Source organism: Macrotis lagotis, chromosome X (genome assembly GCF_037893015.1).
Source record: "Macrotis lagotis isolate mMagLag1 chromosome X, bilby.v1.9.chrom.fasta, whole genome shotgun sequence".
Lineage (NCBI taxonomy): Eukaryota > Metazoa > Chordata > Mammalia > Peramelemorphia > Peramelidae > Macrotis > Macrotis lagotis.
This window is the reverse complement of record NC_133666.1, coordinates 434464806-434485785: the sequence shown is the minus strand read 5'-3', so window position 1 is coordinate 434485785 and position 20980 is coordinate 434464806. Positions and strand designations below refer to the sequence as shown.

The window sequence follows — 20980 nt, the reverse complement described above, 5'->3', positions numbered from 1 at the left end:
AGTTCCCTTGAAAAATTTTCCCAGTGGGATGCAACCATGGTGCAATTATTTTCTTCCTTCAAAGATTTTTATACCCTCATAGTTAATTTCAACATATACATGGAGATTTCCCCACCCATATATAGCTGTTTCCTTTCCCCCCTTTTGTGTCTCCTTGACAAAGTGATAATTACTTAGACAAGGTGTCAATTCCCCTTACCTAAATCTGTGCTGATGAAGCCTTTGTCCTCACACTGACAATTTCACAGTAATTCTGGCACCTGAGCTATGCCCTTAAGGTTTGACCTTTAAAATGGAGGTAAGATGTAAGAGTAGAGAATAGAGGGGGGCTTATATACACAGTCACAGACTAGAGAAAAGGCCTAATCATGCATGTAGCATCTCTGGGAGACCATATGGTTCCAAGGAGGGAAGAAACTGTCACTTGATGGAGACACAGAATCAGAAGGGAGTTAAAGGAGGGAGAGAGGCCAGAGTACATGTGAAACCCTTCAGGACAAAATGAACTATCACCAAACAGGGATGAAAGGGCTTATATAGGAAAGAAGAGTAAAGAAAAGGATGGTAATGTGGAAGAACAATCTAGACTTATCCTTTGCTGGTACTTTAAACTGTGTGCCTTGCATTGATCTGCAGAAGGGAAATGCATCAACTATTTAGGGTTGCTAAACTCCTTAATAATCCTGAATTATTCTCATTGGAATTAGGGGTTCAACTCTAGGTTAACACTATAAGGAGGTGACTTTGGGGCCCTCAGTGGTATCTGGTAACTCAACAGAGGAGAGAATTGTTCTAAAACAATTGTTCTGTGTTTTTTTTTGCCTTTGTATTTGTGCCTATTTAAATAAGGTATGCCTATTATATCCATACCAGTCATAAGACTACAGTTCTTAAATAGTTTGATTGCTCCTTGAACAGTTCTGAACACCTGAGAAAAGTTTGGGTGACACCTCCAATGGTCCAATCAGGAAAATGCAGAGTAGATGCCAAATGGTGATGCCTCCTTTGTCTCTGCAGGTTCTCTTGGATATTAGATTCAGTGCTCTGAAAGACTGGTAGCTCCTGCAGTCTTTACCTGCTATCTTTCTCTGCTGCTCTGTTCTGCTGAGCACTGTTGTAAACAACTCTGTTAAAACCTTCCTGGTTCTGAGCTATTTCAATAGCAAAAAATTGTATCCTGGTAGCAAAGATAGTGTTCTCTTCACTATATCCCTGAGCACAATCCAGTCGCAGCAGCGTACCATAATTGAAATCTTCAACAATACCATTGAACTTCATGCAAAATGGTCTTCACTACTCTTTAGCTGGTTCTGATTTGAGCTCTTCTGGGTCCAACACATCTATCTTGAGCTTTCCAAAATTCTCCCGGAACTCAGAATAGATCTGGTGATCCACTTTAGTGAGTCTTAGGAATAGGGGATAAATTGAAGAAATCAAATTGTAATAAACCTCAGCATGCCGCATAGCCTTCATAGCCCAAACCATCTCAATGTTAGGGTCGTTGCCATTGGCCTCGGCTGGCAGGGACAGCACGTGGGCCGCCGACAGCAGCTCCCCGGGGCCCAGCGCATCCAGGCAACTCCTGTCGCTCCCCGCCTCCATGGCCTCCCCACCAGCAAGCTCCACCCCGCCGCCCCGGCCAGGCCGGGCCCCAGAAGTACCTGTTCTGTGTTTTCTTTGGAATTTAGCATAAACCGTCCTAAATTCATCTTTTTTTCTCAGCTTTAATATTTGCAAAGGTACTTAGTATTTTCACAAGTCTATTTCTGATGGAAACCCCACATGGGGGTACAGGGAATTCTTATATTTTTAAAGGAAAATCTAACTGGGGACAAAATGAGTAATTATTATGAAGCCTTCAGTTTTGAACTTGATCCATGTGAGGCTATAGCCTCAGTTCTGAGGTATTGGTTACATTTTGAAGGTTTTTCCTGCCTGATTTAAAAAAAAATTGATCTAAACTAGTAGTATTTGGGTCAGGACACATCCTATACTTCAAATTGTCTCTGATAGTTAACAATTACTTTAAAAAATGTGGATATTGGGAATAGATGATCATTTTAGCCTGGCATTATAAGATTCTATGATAGAAAATCAGTATTTATGAGTGAAGGGTTCATTATTCAACAAATATGAAATACTTCTAAGTGTTGACTCTTGTTAAGATAAAAGACCCCTTGGAGACTCACTTTCAATGTCAATTGTAAAGAGCTCAGTGTAAATTAGTCTATTAGATTCTATTTGTGACAGTTGTTAGTAGATTTTTGAAAAGGAAAGGGGTGACTGAATGAGTCAGACAATGGAGCACCAGCCATCTTGTTTAAGGGCAGATGGGCTCAAGAGTTCTGTGAAAATCATGTGGAATGTTGGATTTGAACACATTAGGGATAGAAGGAAGACAAACTCAGAGCTGGCTGGGGATTAAAAAAAGAGATATACCAAAAACCAAGGCACATAGACATCAAGAAAAAGATTTATTGCGTCAACATTATGCCCAAGGTTTTATACTTTATGTCTCAGGGCAACTAATTTCAGTGGAAATATTATTTTTCTTGAAATTTCATAGAACCAGAGTAACAAAATAACAAAGTAGCAGTAGTAGTAGTAGTAGTGGTAGTAGTGGTAGTAGTAGATCTAGTAGTAGTAGTAGTAGTAGTAGTAGTAGTAGTAATAGTAGTAGTAGTAGTAATAGTAGTAGTAGTGGTAATGGTAGTGGTAATGGTAGTGGTAGTGGTAGTGGTAGTGGTAGTAGTAGTGATAGAGGTAGCTGTGGAGGTGGTAGTAGTTGTTGTGGGGGTGGCAGAGTAGTAGTAACTTACATTTCTATATTGCCACAAGGTAAATAAATCACTTTCCACACAACAACTCTTTTTTTTAAATTCAGGGACAGAAATTTAGCAAATTCTAATGAGTCTGCAATAGTCTGAAGGTTATTCAGAGATTGAAGCAGATGTTCCAATGAAATTAAACTTGTTCCACAAACTAAAATTGTTAGGAAATCTTCACTTAGGTCATGTAGTTTTAGATGGAATGAAAAAGCCTAGTGACATTAATTTGGTAAGAAATGCCAAACAGAATACTAAATTTCTAGGTTTTCTGTCAGTTTCTATCCTAAACAGAATATGATTTAGTTCTCTTAATTTAGTAATATTTCCTTAATAGATTTAAAAAAACTGGAATTTTAAAAATTGTGAAAGAAATTACATGTAGAAATATGAACAGGCAAAACAGACCTTATAAAAGAAAAACATACCAATGTAGAGATGACCTTGAGAGCTCATTACACTCACCCTCATGACCTCAGGCATACAGTAGATAAAGTGCTAATACACATCAATCTTCCCAGAATGATGATAATATATATATATATATATATATATATATATATATATATATATATGGAATCATACAATCTTCCTCAATAACCTCTTCCAATTGTTTAGGAAATCCCTCATACATTATCTAAGTACTTTGTGTTTCAGGCTTTTTTCTTCATTTTGTTTGGCTACCAAAGGAGTAGCTGGTGGTTATCTTAAAATGAAAAAAAAAAACCTTTCATAATCTTGACAACTATTAATATTCATTCACCTTTCTGATTTTTCATATCTATCTGGACAGCCTAATTTTTTAACCTTTCTTCTACACTCCTATTTCTCAACCCTCTATTTCTTTCAGAGTGATTTTTGCTCTCTAATTTTTCCAAATTTTCTTCACTGTGTTTTCTTCACTTGGAACAGTCCATAATTTTACTGCATTTATATCAACTCATGGGTGTGTGTGTGTGTGGGGGGGGTATAATTAGAATATATTGTGGAAAGTACCCTACTTTTGGATCAGCTAATGTTAGATCAAATGCTGACCGATAATTTTTAGTTATATAAATTATAGCTAATCACTTAATTTCCCTATGCCTCAGTTTCTTCATTTATGAAATAAGGATGATAATATTTGTAATTTAAAGCTTAAAGAATTGTTATAAATACTTTTCAATCTTAAAAAAATTCAACACAGAGATTTTTTTTAACACCTTATAAGCATGGTGCTCTATGATTAATTCATAATGAGTTTATCCTCATTAGATTTTTTTTTTAGGTTTTTGCAAGGCAAATGGGGTTAAGTGGCTTGCCCAAGGCCATACAGCTAGGTAATTATTAAGTGTCTGAGGCCGGATTTGAACCCAGGGACTCCTGACTCCAAGGTCAGTGCTTTATCCACTACTCCACCTAGCCGTCCCCTCATTAGCTTTTACTTTCTTTTTTATCCTGTACCCCTGGAAGCATTCTCATACCTCTCTACCAATTAAATAATTTGAACTTTCTCCTGTTATGTCCTTTAAAGTAGCAAATTATTTCAAGTTTCTGATTTTGCCCTTCAAGTTCCTGGTTATCATTCATTGCCATGATCCATTCTGAAAAATTCAGTGATAATGTGCTACTTATCAGGTCTTTGAAAAAAAAACTGTTTATGATCATCTAATGTCACCAGTGACATGGGTGTTTAAAGGCATCTTATAGAGATAAGATTTGGACATTTGATTTCATTATATAGGAAGTTTCTACATGGGGGAACTTGCTCCAACACAGGATAGCATCTTCTCTATCTTAGAGCATTACCTAGCTTGCCCAGAGTCTCATAGCCAATATCCACATTTTCCTGGATTTAAAATTATTTCTCTATCCAGTCATTCACTTATTCATTTAGTAAACTTTTAAAAGTACCTGCTATGTCAGTTATGGGTATAAAAAAGATGCAAAAAGACAGTCCCTGCTCTCATGGAGTCTGCAATCTATGCTAGGTTGCCACACTTTCCTAATTGCATGGGTCAGTGTTTTTTGGTCCATTGATTTTCCTACTATATTATAAGTTCCTGAAGGGCACAGATTATATCTCATCTAAACTTTGTTTTGCTATAGTTACTGGAACAAAGCAGTCATTTATATGCTAGGGGTTTAGGGATTATATGTTTCCATTACTAATGCAAAGGATACAGTGGGCTGAACTCACAGACTTGTAACTGAAACTAAATATTCTGTAAGTTTCTTTTGTGATCCATCTTTAGAAGTAAAGTCTCATTGTTCCTGCTAACCAGATTTTTTTTTAACAGAGTAAAATAATAGAACCTGAATGAGGTTTTCTGAGAAAAAAATCTACAGATGATTCTAAATTGCTTTTCTCATATGAAATTAAAAAAATAAATAGTAAAAATACAAAAACAAAAAATAAAAACAAACCTTTTTAAGTGATCTCCAAGATTTTCAATGGGAATATTCTTTCCTTATTATTTCTTTGTCTTTTGTTTTTGTGTCTTGGTAGTTATAGATTCTTTAATTATCAAGTCCTATTATTTGCATGAAGAAAGGTGGGCAGAGATTTTTTTTGTTAAATATAAATAAAGGTAACTGAGTAGACTTTAGGAATTACTGACCCATTTGCCTGCTTTATCAACTCTATAAAATCTTTCTGAGAATGATCAGTTTGTATATGGAAGTCATCTTCAATGATAAGGTACAAGGTGTCATGAAGAGACTACCATATTTGATGACCAGAAGCATGGTTTTTAAGGTTCTCTTACCTCTTTAAAAGCTATGCAACTCTAAGCAAGTCATGTCACCTCTCAGATTCATTCAGTCTCTTCTATGACCTAAGCTTACTTACCTAGTCTGTTTTTGCTCAGTGCAATTATGAGGAAAAAACATTATATGTGTTGTATACAAAATATTGTATATGTGTGTATTATTATTATTATTATTATTATTATTATTATTATCATCTTTATCATATGGGAAAGGAACAGACAGGCTTCAGAAGACTATAAAATAAAATTTAAGTTCTAAATTTCAAATTTATGACAAGCTACATACTACATATCTGATACTTGTGGTCCACTCATTCATCCATCCATCCATTCTTTCAAAAATCCCTTATTTAGTAAATACTTGTTCAAAGTAGTATCAAATGCCCTGGTTATCTAATAAATATGATTAGTTTATGGTCCCCACCCTCATGGGGTTTAATTATTTATATGCAGTTTAGTTATGGAATTGATGAGGCAGATTATATTCATAGTGCAGTCATTTTCAAGAATGTGAAGAGCATGATGAAATTTCTCAATTGTTAGAATAAGAGTAGATGTAATGGGAGATAGTGAAAAGAGAAGAGGGTTTTAGATTTAGACCTTAGTGATCATGAACCATCTATTTATAAAGGTAGGAAATGAGTCCCAGAAGTTAAGTGATTTGTTTTGGACCATACAACTAGTAAGTGTCTAAAGCAAATTTCAAACCCATTTCTTCATGACTCCTAGTGCAGTACTCTATTCATTTAATTTTGTAACCTATTAATAGCTAAGAAATCAAATTCCCTAGCTACACATCCTTACTGCTACTTCATAAGATATGACTTTGACCAAGTCACTTTTGCCCCCTTAGAAACTGATTTCCTCTTCTAGAAATTGAGGATGTCAGACTTCACGATCCTGGTTCCTTCCAACCGGGAGTGTGCCAGTAAATATTTACCAACAGACTCTCTTTAAAAAAACCCAAAACTACCACCCACAAAATATTTTCAAATTTAATCTGATTTAACATTTTCCCAAAACTTTATTTTAGTCAATTAACAAAGTCATAAATGAAACCTTAATTTGTAGCATTTGCTGATTTCTGAGTTGTAGTATACTGAGAAGTTAAAAATTAACTCTTGCAAGTTTATTTGAGCCATACCTTTATTGTAACTCAAATTCATAGGTATATATATATATATATATATAGGTATATATATATATATATATATATGTATATATGTGTGTGTATGTATAAATATATATATGCACATATATATGTAGCTATATATGTATATCTACATATACACATACATATATGTGTATGTGTGATTTTACTTCACAGTTGTGTAGTCTAGCTTTTTAAAATCTCCATGTAAACTTTTTGTGAATTGACTTATTTAAAATGTAAAATGAGAAACTTTGTATTTATGTATGAGAACTAATAATTCAAACCCCATAAAAGTTTGGAACATTTTTGCATTTAGAATCTTCATTCCTTAATACATTTATTTTGTGAATTTATTTCTGTTTATCCTATTTTCTTTGGTTAGAGTGCCTATTTATGTGCTTACATTGTTATATCCAGTTATCATTAGGATACAATCTTTTTCATGTTGCATTGCAATTCAAAAAAGTTTGTAATTATCATTGTTCTAGTCAAAATTAATTGCATTAGAAAATTTCTCATTATTCTTGGCCTTGAAAGGAATATTGTAACTTTATGAAACTAGATAGGGGTAGAAACATTGGTAGAGTAGTAATATAACATTTGGTCAAAATGTGCAATGTAAAGTTTCTTTATTTGTTATATGAGGTTAGACTAGATGACCAGAGGAATATAGGTAGTTTAACTAAGAGAGAACCTTAATTAGATTCAAGATCTGAATTAAAATTTTACCTCAGATTAACAGTAAAATTGAACAACTCATCTAACTTCTCTCAGTCTCAGTTTCTTTATCTGTAAAATGGGGATAGTATAATATCTACTTGACAGAATTGTGACAATCAAATAAATAAGGTAATATATGTAAAGTGCTTTGTTGTTGTTCTTGTTTGTTTATTCAGTAGTTTCAGAAAGATTTGACTCTTTGTGACCCCATTTGGGGTTATTTTGGCAATGATACTAAAGAGGTTTGTAATTTATACATGTTAGAACTAGTTTCTTCTAGTTCTAATATTCTCTGATCACCTATGATCTGATCCAAACCATCTCAATTTTATGTAAAATATACAATCATTGATAGATAATGAATTGAAATGATTAGATAAATAATACCAAGGATTCTTTATTATGAAATAAATAGATTAGTGGAGGAAATTAGTAGGGGTCTGTGTGAGTGTTGGGTGACTTTGACTTTAGGCTTATAAACAACTATGTCAGTATCTTTAAAAACTTTGAATTTAACTCTGAGTCAGTTTTCCATTTTGTTTCTTCTTGCCTTCTTGATAAGCCTTCCAAACACATTCTGAAAAGATTCCCATTGAACATTCAGTCATTTGGTGGGTCATTTTTTGAATTTTCTGGGTAAAGAAGACTAAAATAAACTTCAAATCAACTTTTCTTTACTCCTTCTTAAAAGAGAGAGAGACTCTTGTCCTATCTTTGGGGATGGATTAGAAAACCTCTGCCATCAAAGAAAAATAGTCTATCAGTTTTTCTCTCAAAGAAAAGTGAGGAAGCAGGACTCTTGCCAACTAATTCGAGAGAAGATTTACACATTGAACTTCCTTGGCAGAAACAGAGGCAAAAGCCCAAGGAAAAATGCTGGCAATGTTGAGGTTTGAACTACCTGGTTATCCTTTAAACTAGGATGGTGTTGTTGTTTGTTCTTCTTACTTGGGCCAATATCAGATAAAATGTCTTGTTAATTTCTATCAAATATTTGAGGGATTAAAAATGTTTCCTTCTCAAAACCTTACTTATTAAGCTCCTTTAGCACCTTGTGTCCAGGTTTAGAAAGATAGCAAGTTTATTGATGCTTCATATTCTTAAACTACTGCTCATATCATACAACATGGGCCTTCCAAAACATCTGCTTATTATTAAAGGACCACAGTAATGTTGTTGAATCCCTCTTATCATCCTCTTTGGGATGCATACATCAAATAACCCAAGTTGAAGAAGCATTTTAAAACTTGGGAAGGCGTTCAAGATAAAAGGCATTTTAAAACACATCTAAAAAAGAGTTCTTGAAGACCTGTAAGCTGAAGATATCTTTTCTAAGTAATAGAATCAGCAGGGTATAGTCCAAAGAAGTCTTTTCTTTGAAGATCAGAAGCATTTGATTTAACTGTTACCAGTGAAAAGTATCTCAAAGTTCAACTGTTTGATATCAGCTGCTGTTAAGGCATCCCTTGCTGAGCATGATAAATACATGAGGCTGGAAATATGTCATAACTTCCATGTGAAAAGGGAGGAAAATCCTTTCATCAAATAAGAACCATCCCAAGACAAACTTCAGGTAGGCTTTGTATATCTCAACTTTCTAGTTTTTTCCTATTCAGATATTTGAAAGAGAGCATTTACAAGGAAAAGTTCCAAAACGATATAAAGCTCAACCAGTGACTATATTGGATGAATTATCAAGACCATATTTCAAAATCTGTATTAAAGAGGAATGGGGTAGTTGAAGGAGGAGTTGACAGTGCAGCTGAAAATGAAACTAATATTCAGTATAGAATCCTCTATGAAATCAAAAAAGAAAACACCTTGAATTTACATAACAAGGAGTAGTGCTTTTGGTTGTTGTTTTTTTTTTTAATTCTCTTTCCTTAAAATTCTGAAGACTCCTCCCCAAATTAATTATTTTGTGTTATTGGTCATTTTTATCAAAAAAGCTTTATATTCATTGCAAAAATCTTGTGTTAATGTAGTTGGTGTAGTTTTCCTTCATTCTCAAAGAGTACCAAAATGATATCACTATGTTGGTATTGGAGTTCAGTGTATCTGACTGTGGCTGATCAGACTAACATGAGCTTGGAAGACTTTACCAGAGTTTGGGCAAAAATAGTTCATATGCATTTTTAGATTGGAGATAACTAAAGTTGCACATCTCACTTTCTTTTGAACTACTGCAATCCAGCTTTGCTCTTAGAGTACAGTGCCTTCTTTGATGAAGGCATGCCATGCTTGACTGTTCTGTGCTTTTCTCCTCCATGTCTTGTAATTGATTCCAAAGTTAATCAGAGAGAACTTGAGAGTGTCTGTATATCACTTCTTCTGACCTCCCTGTGAGCATTTGCTTTGTGTGAGTTCTTAAAATATCTTTTAGGCAAACGTATTTTTGGTTTTCAAGTAATGTGGCCAGCCCATCAAAGTTACACTCTCTGAAATAGAGTTTGAATACTTGACACTTCAACTTGAGAAAGGACTTCAGTGTCCAGTCTCTTATCTTGCAAGGGATCTCCAGAATCTTTTCCAGACAATTCAAAGGGAAGTGATTCAATTACCTGGCATAACACTGGTATACTGTCCAGGTTTCACAGGCATACAACAATGAGATCAGTTCAACAAGTCAGTAGACCTTCATTTTCTTGGTAGCCTAAGACCTCTTTTCTCCCACACTTTCCTTTGGAGCCTCTAAAATTCTGAATTTGCTATGGCAATGTATGTATCAACTTCATCATCTATATGGACATCCCTGGAAAGTATATTGTCAGGGTAAATTAACTTATCCATAGCATTCAAAATTTCTCAATTTGCTATGTAACTGATGGTTATACCTATGGATGGTATGGTGCTGGCTGATAGAGAATTTTAAGGCCAAAATTAGCAGAAGAAGTAGAGAACAATCCATACTATTTTGCATCTCAGCCTCAGAAAGTTGTAATGAATGTATAATTTCCTGCAAACAAAAAGGCACATACCAACTTTCACTCTACTTTAGTCTTGGATTTTAGCTTTTTGAAGTAAAATAATTTGCTATTTGTGTAGTAGATGACCTTGAAGGTATCCAACAACATTGCAGAAAACATCATGTTAAAAAGCATGACAGTAAACACACAGCCCTACTTCACTCCAGTGGTGATTAGGAAAGTGCAAGAGCATTGTCCATTATCCAAATATGGGACAAACATGCCATCATAACACTGGTGCACAATATTGATGAATTTCTCCAGGCAATCAATTTTTATCCAGGATCATCTACAAGCCCCCCCACCCCGACCATGAATGATATTTGTCTACAGATCTCTGTTCTGCTCTTGGCATTTCTTCAAATCAATCTATCATTACTTAGACCTTTCTGAAACCATACTGGCTCTTAGATAGATAGTCATCTTCCAGGAGAAGGAACAGCCTATTAAGAAGGACTTTGGCAAGAACCTTGCCAGGAATCTCTTGCCAGAGAGACTCCCTTCCATGATAATCAAGGGACAAACTATTTTTTTTCCTTTATAGAAATGGACAGTGGAGGCATACTTGAACTTTTAGGGGCCAACCTTCACTTGACATATAACTCCCAAAATTTCTGTCAGTTTTTATACGAGCAATGACTGGATCCTTGCCTTATAAATTTCAGTTGGAATAGAGTCAGCAACAGGCACTTTGCCTCACTAGAGAAAATTTTTTCACTTGGAAGTTTGGCTAGAAAAGGATTGACTTCAACTTGAAATATATGGTTAATATCTTCAGCATTATTGGTGATGGTCTATTGAGAACATTATGGAAATGTACATTATGGAACTGTTTAGATCTCCAGGATCATATCTGTAAAACTAATCAATATGACTCCATCACAATGAGTAGTTGAGATATACTATAGTTCATAGCTCATAAATAGATCATTGAAATGGAATTTCATTTGCCTTCTTATTGAGCAAAAAATCTTGCATGTCTCTAAGCTTTACTTGTACTTTACTTTTGGTGGAATTAAATGTCTTCTTAGAAATTGGTGAACTATATAGTCAGTTTATTCTATGAAGTTCTTGGTTTCATTTAGCAGCTTCTGAATTTCCCTGTCATTTTCATCAAACTAATCTTGAAGTTTTTGAGTATACTGGCTCAGAGGAATAAACACAGTGCTGAAAGCAGCCTATTCCTTTTCTACTTTACAATATGTAGAGTAGAACTGTATGTTGACTTATCTTTCCTTCCAAATTAGCAATAAACTGTTAACTCTGATCTGTTGACATTATCTTCTGATAGTCATCTTGCCTTGGGGTCACCACTTTTGTTGAATTCTAATACTTAGTTTAAGATATCTATGATTTATCCAGCCCTCTGTGCCATACATTGTCTTTGTCTCTCTCACATTCTCTCTGTTTCTTCACCTTACAATGACATAGTTTATTAAATGCCAATGTTTGCTGGGAGGGTACATCAATGAAATTTTATTACATTTACATAAATGGATGACAGAGTTAGTGACGAGGTCATGAAATGCACAAGTCTTCAGTAGTAAATGACTATTGATGTTTCCAACTCTTTTCTTCCCAAGAATTCCCTGCTATAACTGCTAGTCTGTGCCTACTTTGGCATTAAAGGCACCCAGAATTATAGACTTATCTCCTTTAATCCATTGATGATGAGAGTTTCTGGGTATTTATAATATTTTCTTTGACCTCACAAGGGTTTGTCATGGTGGAGGAACATAGGCACTGATGATGGTGGCTTGGTACTTTCCTAAAAGTGGCATTTGCATTGTCATGAGCCTGTCGTTCACTCTTTTTTGGTAGGCATTTAAACATATTGACTAGATTAGTTTTGAAAGTAAAACCTACCAGCTTTCCCTTAATTGTATCCACTCCAGAAAAAAACTTGTATCCACATTCCAACCTCAGTGAACTAGCCTTCATTTGCCATTCTTATTTCACTCAGGGCTGCTAATTGGATGTGATACCTGCTGAATTCTCATGCAACAAAAGCTGTTTGTCTTTGAAGTCTAGTGGATTTCTTGATGTCCATAAGTATGCACACATTTCATATACTGATGGTTAGTGGAATCATCTTTGCAAAAGTTCTTGTACATTTTTTTGCATGTTTTGACCAGAAGAAGAGATCTTTGTCTTCTAGGACAAGCAGCTAAGGTAGGGTGAAGTAGACAATTTTTAGGACACCTTTTCTAGTCCCTTTCTCACACCAGGTGATGAGCAGTGTGGTCCTTAAAAAAGGACACCCTGGAGGTTGCTTCAATCTAGTGAGAAGATGGCTATGGCCTGGTCTGCCTTTGTTCAAGGTTGTAACAACAGTGTCCACTATATCTAGACTGTTGTTTTGTCACTTGCTTGTGGAATTTGAGGTGGGTAAAGCCATAGTAAAATGGTACAGATGATGTCTTTCGATTTGCACATAAATTGAATTTAAGAGAGGCAGAGTTGCCTAACTTAAGATGACTGGTCAGTCAGTCACTTTCTTTTTTCTAGAGTCATCGAAGTCTGGTGGCAAGACAAAAGTCAATATGAGTGGTGATGACCTGGATTACAGTGAATCATCTTGGCATTGTCAATGTCTCATCAAACTCTAAGCAGTCTATGATGCCTGCTTTAGCTTCCTTTATGACTGTAAGAACAATTTTTTTTCATCTATCCATTTTATCCAGGGAAGTTTTCATATTCCTGAGTTAGACACCCTCTCCAACTCACCAAAATGCTTGAGATCACTCAGTTATCCTCAACATGATTTAGCCTGTCTGTTAAAATGGTTTACAGAGATGTGGCCACTGCATATGCTACAACTTCTTTGAGTCACCCCTGAGAGTTGAGTGGCAAGTGGACAGGAAAGATGAATGCACATTCTTGAAAAGGATTCAACAAGCCCTCACAACAAAGGTACTAGTCTTTCCTGAATACTCAATTCTTCAATTAACAGGAAAAACCCCTTAGATCCTCGTCCTGAATCAGAGATGAAAGGAAAGCCAAAAGTATAAGATTTTAATGCCATTTTGAACAGATTTGTGAAACTTCACTTATGGGATATAGTAACTTATTTTCTATGAAACGGGGTCTTTTGAAAAAAGCTATTCTGATAAAGGTTTAACAACTGATTCTACCCAAAATGTACATTTCACACTTATAAATTTAATTGTTAACTACATTGTTAATATTATATCTATCATTTTAAGCCTATACAATCAGCAAGACAATAAATCAAGTTCTGATTTGCAGTATTTACTGATTTCTGAGAAATAAATGATCAGTTTAATAATATGCTCTCCAGAACCAAACCCTGGGTTAGGGTGCCCTTCTTTGTGGTACTAGTGAAACTTTACCAGGATATTCATTCCATAATGCTCAAAGAAAAGCCCAGTGAATAGACTCCCTGGGTGCCTGGACCATGAGCCAACTTTGAACTGTTTGGCATAGGTAATAGAGTCTTTCTTTTCTATAGATAGGCCAGTAAATGCCTTCTCAATGAGATTTCAGGTCACTAGGAAGCCTTCAATACTTATTCACTCAAAATCTCATGACAAATCCAGTCTCTATGGATTGAATACCTTAAGGGTCATCATAGAGTTTTGAACTCATCTTCCTTCCCAAATTCATTCCTCTTTAAAATGTCTCTATTTATTTTGAAAAGGTTACCATTTCCCCAGTCTTCAAAATTTGTAATGTTAGCATTATCCTCAAAGTCATACTCTCCCTTATTCTACATACCCAGTTAGTTATCATATATTGCCATTTTTACCTCCAGGAAACCTTTCTCATATAATTTTTTCTTTCTGCTCTCAAAAATTAGATACGAGATAGGGAGGAACAATATTTGGGGCTATTTTTTGGCTTGAAAAAAGTGGTAACCTAAGTTATATCAACTATATAAATTAGTTATACCATTTTGCACAACACAGTATATATTGTTATATATTATTGTTTAAGCATGCACACACATATTATCACATATATAATCACACACATATATGTAATTACACACATATATATTTACAGTCATAGTTATATCCAAGTCATATTTAGTTCAGGCCTTCATCCTTTCTTGCTTAGACTTTCGAAATGGTCTTCTAATTGGTCTCCCTGTCTAAAGTTTATCTTTACTCCAATCTAAACTTCACATAGTTGTCAGTGTCTTTTCTTAAGTGTAGATCTTTATAAATTCTATTTGCTTTCTATTGTTTCTAGAATAACATGAACTTCCTTGTTTTTTTAAAAAGCCCTGTAAAAGCTGGGTTATCTTTCCAACATCTTTATACACTAATCCTTATACCCCACAGTCTGTTCATACTATTCTTCTTTCTATTCATCCTAGACACTGGTCCATCTGCTACCTCCATTTGTGCTAGCCATCCCTGAGTGCAGGAATATTTTCTCTCCTTACTTCTGCTTCAAAACATCCCTCTCTTTCTTCAAGTTGTACCCCAGGTGTCAATTTCTGCATAAGACTTTTCCAGATAACCTCAAATTGTCTTTTCTCCCCAATTACCTTGTATTTAACTATGCTTTAAATTTTATTTTGCATTTATTCTGAATATATTTGTCCCATATATATCCTTAAATATGTTTCCCCTGGTAGAATACAATCTCCTCAAGAGTAGAAACTGTTTCATTTTTATTTTTTATATCTTCAGTGACTAACATAGTGACCAGTACATAATAAATTCTTGCTGATTGACTAATTTTTAACCTATACTGTGATATTGTGAATAACAAACCTGACTTAAAGAATTAGGAGGACCTGGCATGGATTTGAGTCCTTCCATGTACTTAAAATGAACTAAACAAGTCACTTAACCTCACTCTGCCTCAGTTATATCTTCTGTAAAATGAGACATTGTATTGGATGACTTATAAAGTTCCTTCTAGTTCTAAATATATTATGCTATGTTCCATTTCTAGTCATATATCTTCTCTATGATATCATTTTTGCTGCTTCTTGTATGTGATTCATCATTTGTAACATGCATCAGAATTTTTGGGCAAAGAACAAATTTGATTCTTGAAGACTTACAGAATCACCAATGAATTTATGATCTTATAAATGCCAGGTGTGAAGTGGATCATAAATCCAGCAGTGCCACCTATCTTATTTAAACCTTATCAGTGGAATTTTGTAAGTTCTTTACAGGAAGCTTCATCTAATATGTGTGACTCCATCATTGTTTTCTTGACATCATTAGGATAGCACTTCCCATATTTTATTTCTTGCTTACCATGTGATCAGTTCATTTTTTTGGATGACACATTTTTTTGATAATATGACTCATGTTACTTCTATGTAATTCCTTGTGTTGAAATGTGTTGGAGTCTGTTCATGTCCCTATGAACCTTTCTATTGTCCTTTGGCTAACTCTCTACTTCAGTTCTTTGGAAACAATGGTATTCCATGATGCCCAGCCATAAAATATCCAAGATATGAAAATATTTATTGATTGTTCATCTCATCAATTCACTTCAATGATGTACTTTTTGCGCATATTGCATCCTTATATTGTGTAACTTAGTTTTGTCCATATATAAGTTTATCTCATGGGGTCCACTCAAAGTAATTCTGACATTATGAGACTATCAATAGATTTCTTAGGCTATCTTATCAATTCTCATCCTCTCTTGCATGTAAACAAACTATTTTTTCTTCCTTTCATTAATTTCCCTGATGACAATACTTTGGCTGTTAGAATTTCCTCATATAGCACTATTCACATCCTTTTATATGCTTTTCTGTTAACTTCTATGTGGCACTCATTTTGAGTTTGGACATTGACATTTGAAGTGGTCAACATGACTATGAAGTTCTCTGAGAAAGATAATTGGGAATGCTGTGCAGAGGAAGATTATGAATTAGACAAAGTTTGTAGAGTGATCTAGACATTAGTAGGTAACAACAAGGATGGGAAGAAGGAATATCCACAGATTGCATGAAATTCAAAAGAGGAAAAATTGAGAGACTGTTGCTACAAGAATGATCTGAAAGGGACAAAACAATTCAAGGGCTTTGCCATCATTATTTTTGGCCATGTTAGTAAGGGGGAATGAGAGAAGCAATGTTCAATGAAAAGAGTTTCAATAGATATGGTATCCTTAGCAGAGAATCACATTTCATTTAAAGTGTTAAGATGAGAGAATGCTATATGGAAAAATCTAATGATGCAGGGGGATTTCTTGTGAAAGGAAGAAGCATCTCAAATACAATGGGATAAGTATGGAGATAGGTAAACTGAGTTGGCTTGAGTCCCATGAAGAGTGGGATTGGATTTTTTTCTTGTTCATTTAGGAGCTCTGGTTGACTTGGGGAATGATTATTCTGATTAAGTATAGGTCCCTATAACATTTTTCCTCCTCAAAATTGGTGAAAATGGGGATGGCTAGGCAGCACAGTGGATAAAACACCGGCCCTGGAGTCAGGAGTACCTGGGTTCAAATCTGGTCTCAGACACTTAATAATTACCTAGCTGTGTGGCCTTGGGCAAGCTACTTAACCCCATTTGCCTTGCAAAAACCTAAAAAAATTGGTGAAAATGTATAAACCTCTCTTGGAACCAACTAGATGATTTCAAGGTCTTCTAGACTTCTATTATCAGCCAAGTCTCTTCTGCCATGGATAACTTTAACTTAAATTTTGAAACTTTACTACCATAATTCTGACACTCATTCCAGTCCTGGTCCTCAATCAGTAGTCCCTGAAATCATCTATATGATTTGAATTTAGCCTGTGATATTCATCAGTATAGTTAATAATTTGCCAACTTCCAAATATAGAGCTGCTATGTAATATGGAAAAGGGCACCATAAGGGAAAAAACCCAGTCATATCAACTATGTATCAGCAGTGTCATTTCCCCTATGGTGTTGCTGTCCCTGAATATATTGCAACCGAGACTTCTTGCACTATACTCATCTTGAAGTCAGCTTTTCAGCCTTTAGGTTCAAGTATATTACCAGAGCAAGTTTAATAAAGAGGCCTGGGGTGTATTTGAAAGGAAAAATCAGATTTGCAATTAGTGTTTGGTACTAACTCAAAATTACTAATTGGCATTATCTCACCATCTGAGATGATGCAAACATCTGTTTGTTTTATATATTCCTTAGGCACTTAGTTATATCAGTGACACATTCAAAATGAATTCACACTGTGGCAGTGAATAATGCCCACTGACCTGGCACTCTGTAATGTCTATGAGACAACAAAATAGGATACCTATTTTTAATAATGTCAAATGAAATTACAACAAAACACAGAAAGTACAAGATGTTTCTTTTTTATGTTTACTTTTCCTGTTCACACATCATATGAAGGAAAATCAATAGAATACAAATAGCTGTTAGTTAATGTCTATAATCCAAGAAGCAGGTATGGTTCAGATATACTAAAATTAATTTTCCAGGACAGGTTTACAATTGCTGCAGAAAAGTGGTGAGTTGAGTAAATATTTGGTGAATTTGGGCAGACCATTTGGATCAGACTTTCCTTGACTTTTCTTAGAAACCATATTAAAAATTGATTGGGTGAAAGGACTGCTATAACTCTTTTTTCCTTCAATCTCAAAATAGTTGGAGTACAAAAAAGAATCACTGCACAAATAATCTTTCCCTCACTCCCTTGTAATGAAGAATTTTGTATGGAATCTATTGCAGCTAATTGTAAACAGGTGCATCTTACACTTCATAGCAACCTGCTAAGACATGTCATGGCTCCAAAGCTTAGCTGAGTCTAATTTACTGTGATTTCTGATTGGTGTTGCAGACCTGGAGTGCTTTCAAGAATTGCTCTGCTCTTACCTGTTGGTATCTCTATAAGAATACTATAGTTATTACAAAAACACTTATTATATTTGCATTCACGTTCAGACTTGCTGCATGTTTCAGCTACAAGTCTTTAGTCTTTAATACAAGTATGTTGTTCTTCATTTTCCCCTTCACTGAATGTAGCTGTTTGGAAGCTTGACACCCAGAGATGCAGAGGCAGGATAGACATTCATAACCTTTTGATGTGGAGAATTGTTGGAATTAATTGAATTCTACATATAAAAATTCAGATAATTGTTCTTGAATAGACTAGATCCATTTTAACTGTACCAAACAAATCTTATGAAATTTCTAATACAACTAAACACATTGGATCAAGGCCAGTTTGACTCATGTGTTAAGTAATATTTTCCATTATTCCTATATACTAGAATGAAACCCCTTATGTTTATTAATCTAACTTACATTTTCAGTTGACTTTTTTGTCAATTCATTAAATTTTCAATCTGTACTGATTTCAATTCTGTTGTTATTTATAATATGTATCAACAATCAGAAAATGCCCAAAATGTATTTTACTATGTTTTGCCAATATGTGACCTAGTTATATAATATTTGTGGGCTTCAGTTTCTCCATCTGTCTTATCTGCATGATAAAAATTGTCTGACCAGGACTATAGAGAAGAAATTTCTATGGCTACCTTAACATAGATGGGTGTTGTTGGTATTGTCTATAAAATTGGAAACAGGTTCTTGAGCTATATAATCTCCAATGTTCTGCAAAGCTCTTAAATTCTGTGTTCAAAATCATTGCTATTTGGCTAGTATTTTTTCCCATTATTTTGGTGGTGGGAGAAGAGAGAGTTCAGATCTGTGATTTCATTTGTCTAGAGAATACCTGGTGGAAAAATTTCATCAGTCAATGCAGTTTGGTAATCCCTTGGTCTCTAATATTTTGATAAAATAGTGTGGTATAGTACAGTCCTATTAAATAGAAACAGGAGCCACTGATTTATACATAAGGATTCTTATAGGCTATATATTGGTTTGATTTTAAAGAAAGTAATATTATCTATATTTTATTTTGTTTTTTATTTATTTTATCAAATATTTCCATGTTACATTTTAATTTGGTTCAGGCCACACTTGGGAGTTGGGTGTGACATGAAGCCCATGAGACACATGGAACACCTCTGAGATAGTGAAAAATAAACTAGTCTTAGAAATGGAAGACCACTGTTCTGTTCCCAATTTTGCTACTTACTATCTACATAAACTTTGGCAATTCACTTGGCATCTCAACATCAGCATCATCACTGTTAGAGTTAATGGAGAATTTACTAACTTTTAGCCTATGTTCTTGGGATAGTAACCCATTTTAATTGCAATAAACCCTAGGTAAGACTAACACTTATTTCAAATACTTCTTGAAAAAAAGATGATTTTGCAGAGATGAAGGAAAAGAAAGAATCTGATTTGAGACTATTTGGGAACAGACAACTGTGAGGCATTTTAGAATTGACTGAAAGAAACATGTAGACTATTACTAGAAGAAACAGTAAGTAGTTCCAGCCAAGTTTAGAAGTCACCCAGACTTCTCCTTTAATTTTGGTGCAAACAGAGGAAAAATGAAAGGCATTGGCGAAGAATTTCAACTTCTGAGGCTACCTAATGGTACAATTCTCTCTGAAGTTGTTTTATTAACAATCACTAGTTTGAAATTGGTTGGTGTTTCACATTCTCTTAAATGTCTAGAGCTAGAAAAGATTTTAGAGATCATCTAGTGAAAGATTCACATTTTATACACTGATATGCTTTACCAAAGCAGAAATGAAACTTTCATGAAAGTTTTTCAATGAACTTTTTAGTCAAGGGAATCAAAATTTTTCTATTAAATTGAAACTAATAGACTTCTTATAGTGGATAATAATATTAGAAAGACCAAAATTCTCAAGTCAAACAGGATTTTTTTTTAAATTACCAAATCTTTGTTGTATTAAAATATTTAGGTTCTCTATCTGTATTCACATGATAGCAAGTTATCACTAACAAACTAGCACAAATGCATGTTGGAGTAAAATTTGAAGGGAAATGAAATCTACCTTATTGTAAAGTTTAATCAAAACTTTACTGTCAAACTCAGTTCATTCTTATATAGTGATGGGAGAATTAATTCCAACCAGGTAATTACCAAACAGATGAACCATCAGCTTGCCACAAGTAAGTGATGAACACAGTAGCAAACTGGGATAAAATACTTTGATTGGTGGATCAGTGATATGTCCTCTGGCAGATTCAGGCCCAGGCCCTGAGAACCCCAGAAAAGGTCATTCAACTGAAGACAACAAAGTTAGTGTGTCTGCTAGCAGTGTCCTGGGGAGCATGGAGAGCCCCACTCCTGAGAATCCTGCTGTTTCCGAGCCAAGCCTCTCCATGCTCAGCAACAGCTGTGGCAGGATTTGGAGTTCTGTCCTCACCATTTCTGATTCTCTTGGAGCTTCTGTCCCAGGCATTGACTCCTGGGCATTGACTTATATCAAGGCCCTTTGCCTAGGGACAAACCTGAGGGTGGGTATGGGGGGGAGGTCAAGGGAGAGGAGAGAAAAACGATGAACTCAGAAGAAATAAAGCTGTGTTTATTATTTGTAAAAAAAGTATTGAGGGGGCAGCTAGATGGCTCAGTGGATGGAGCACTGGCCTTGGAGTCAGGAGTACCTGAGTTCAAATCTGACCTCAGACACTTAATAATTATTTAGCTGTGTGGCCTTGGGCAAGTCACTTAACCCCATTG

General features: G+C 34.9%; 1 pseudogene; it reads right to left on the bottom strand.

Moving 5' to 3' along the window:
- Nucleotides 1-821: 821 nt before the first annotated feature.
- On the bottom strand, nucleotides 822-1602 carry LOC141498256 (protein PBDC1 pseudogene; annotated as a pseudogene).
- Between the last annotated feature and the right edge of the window lie 19378 nt (nucleotides 1603-20980).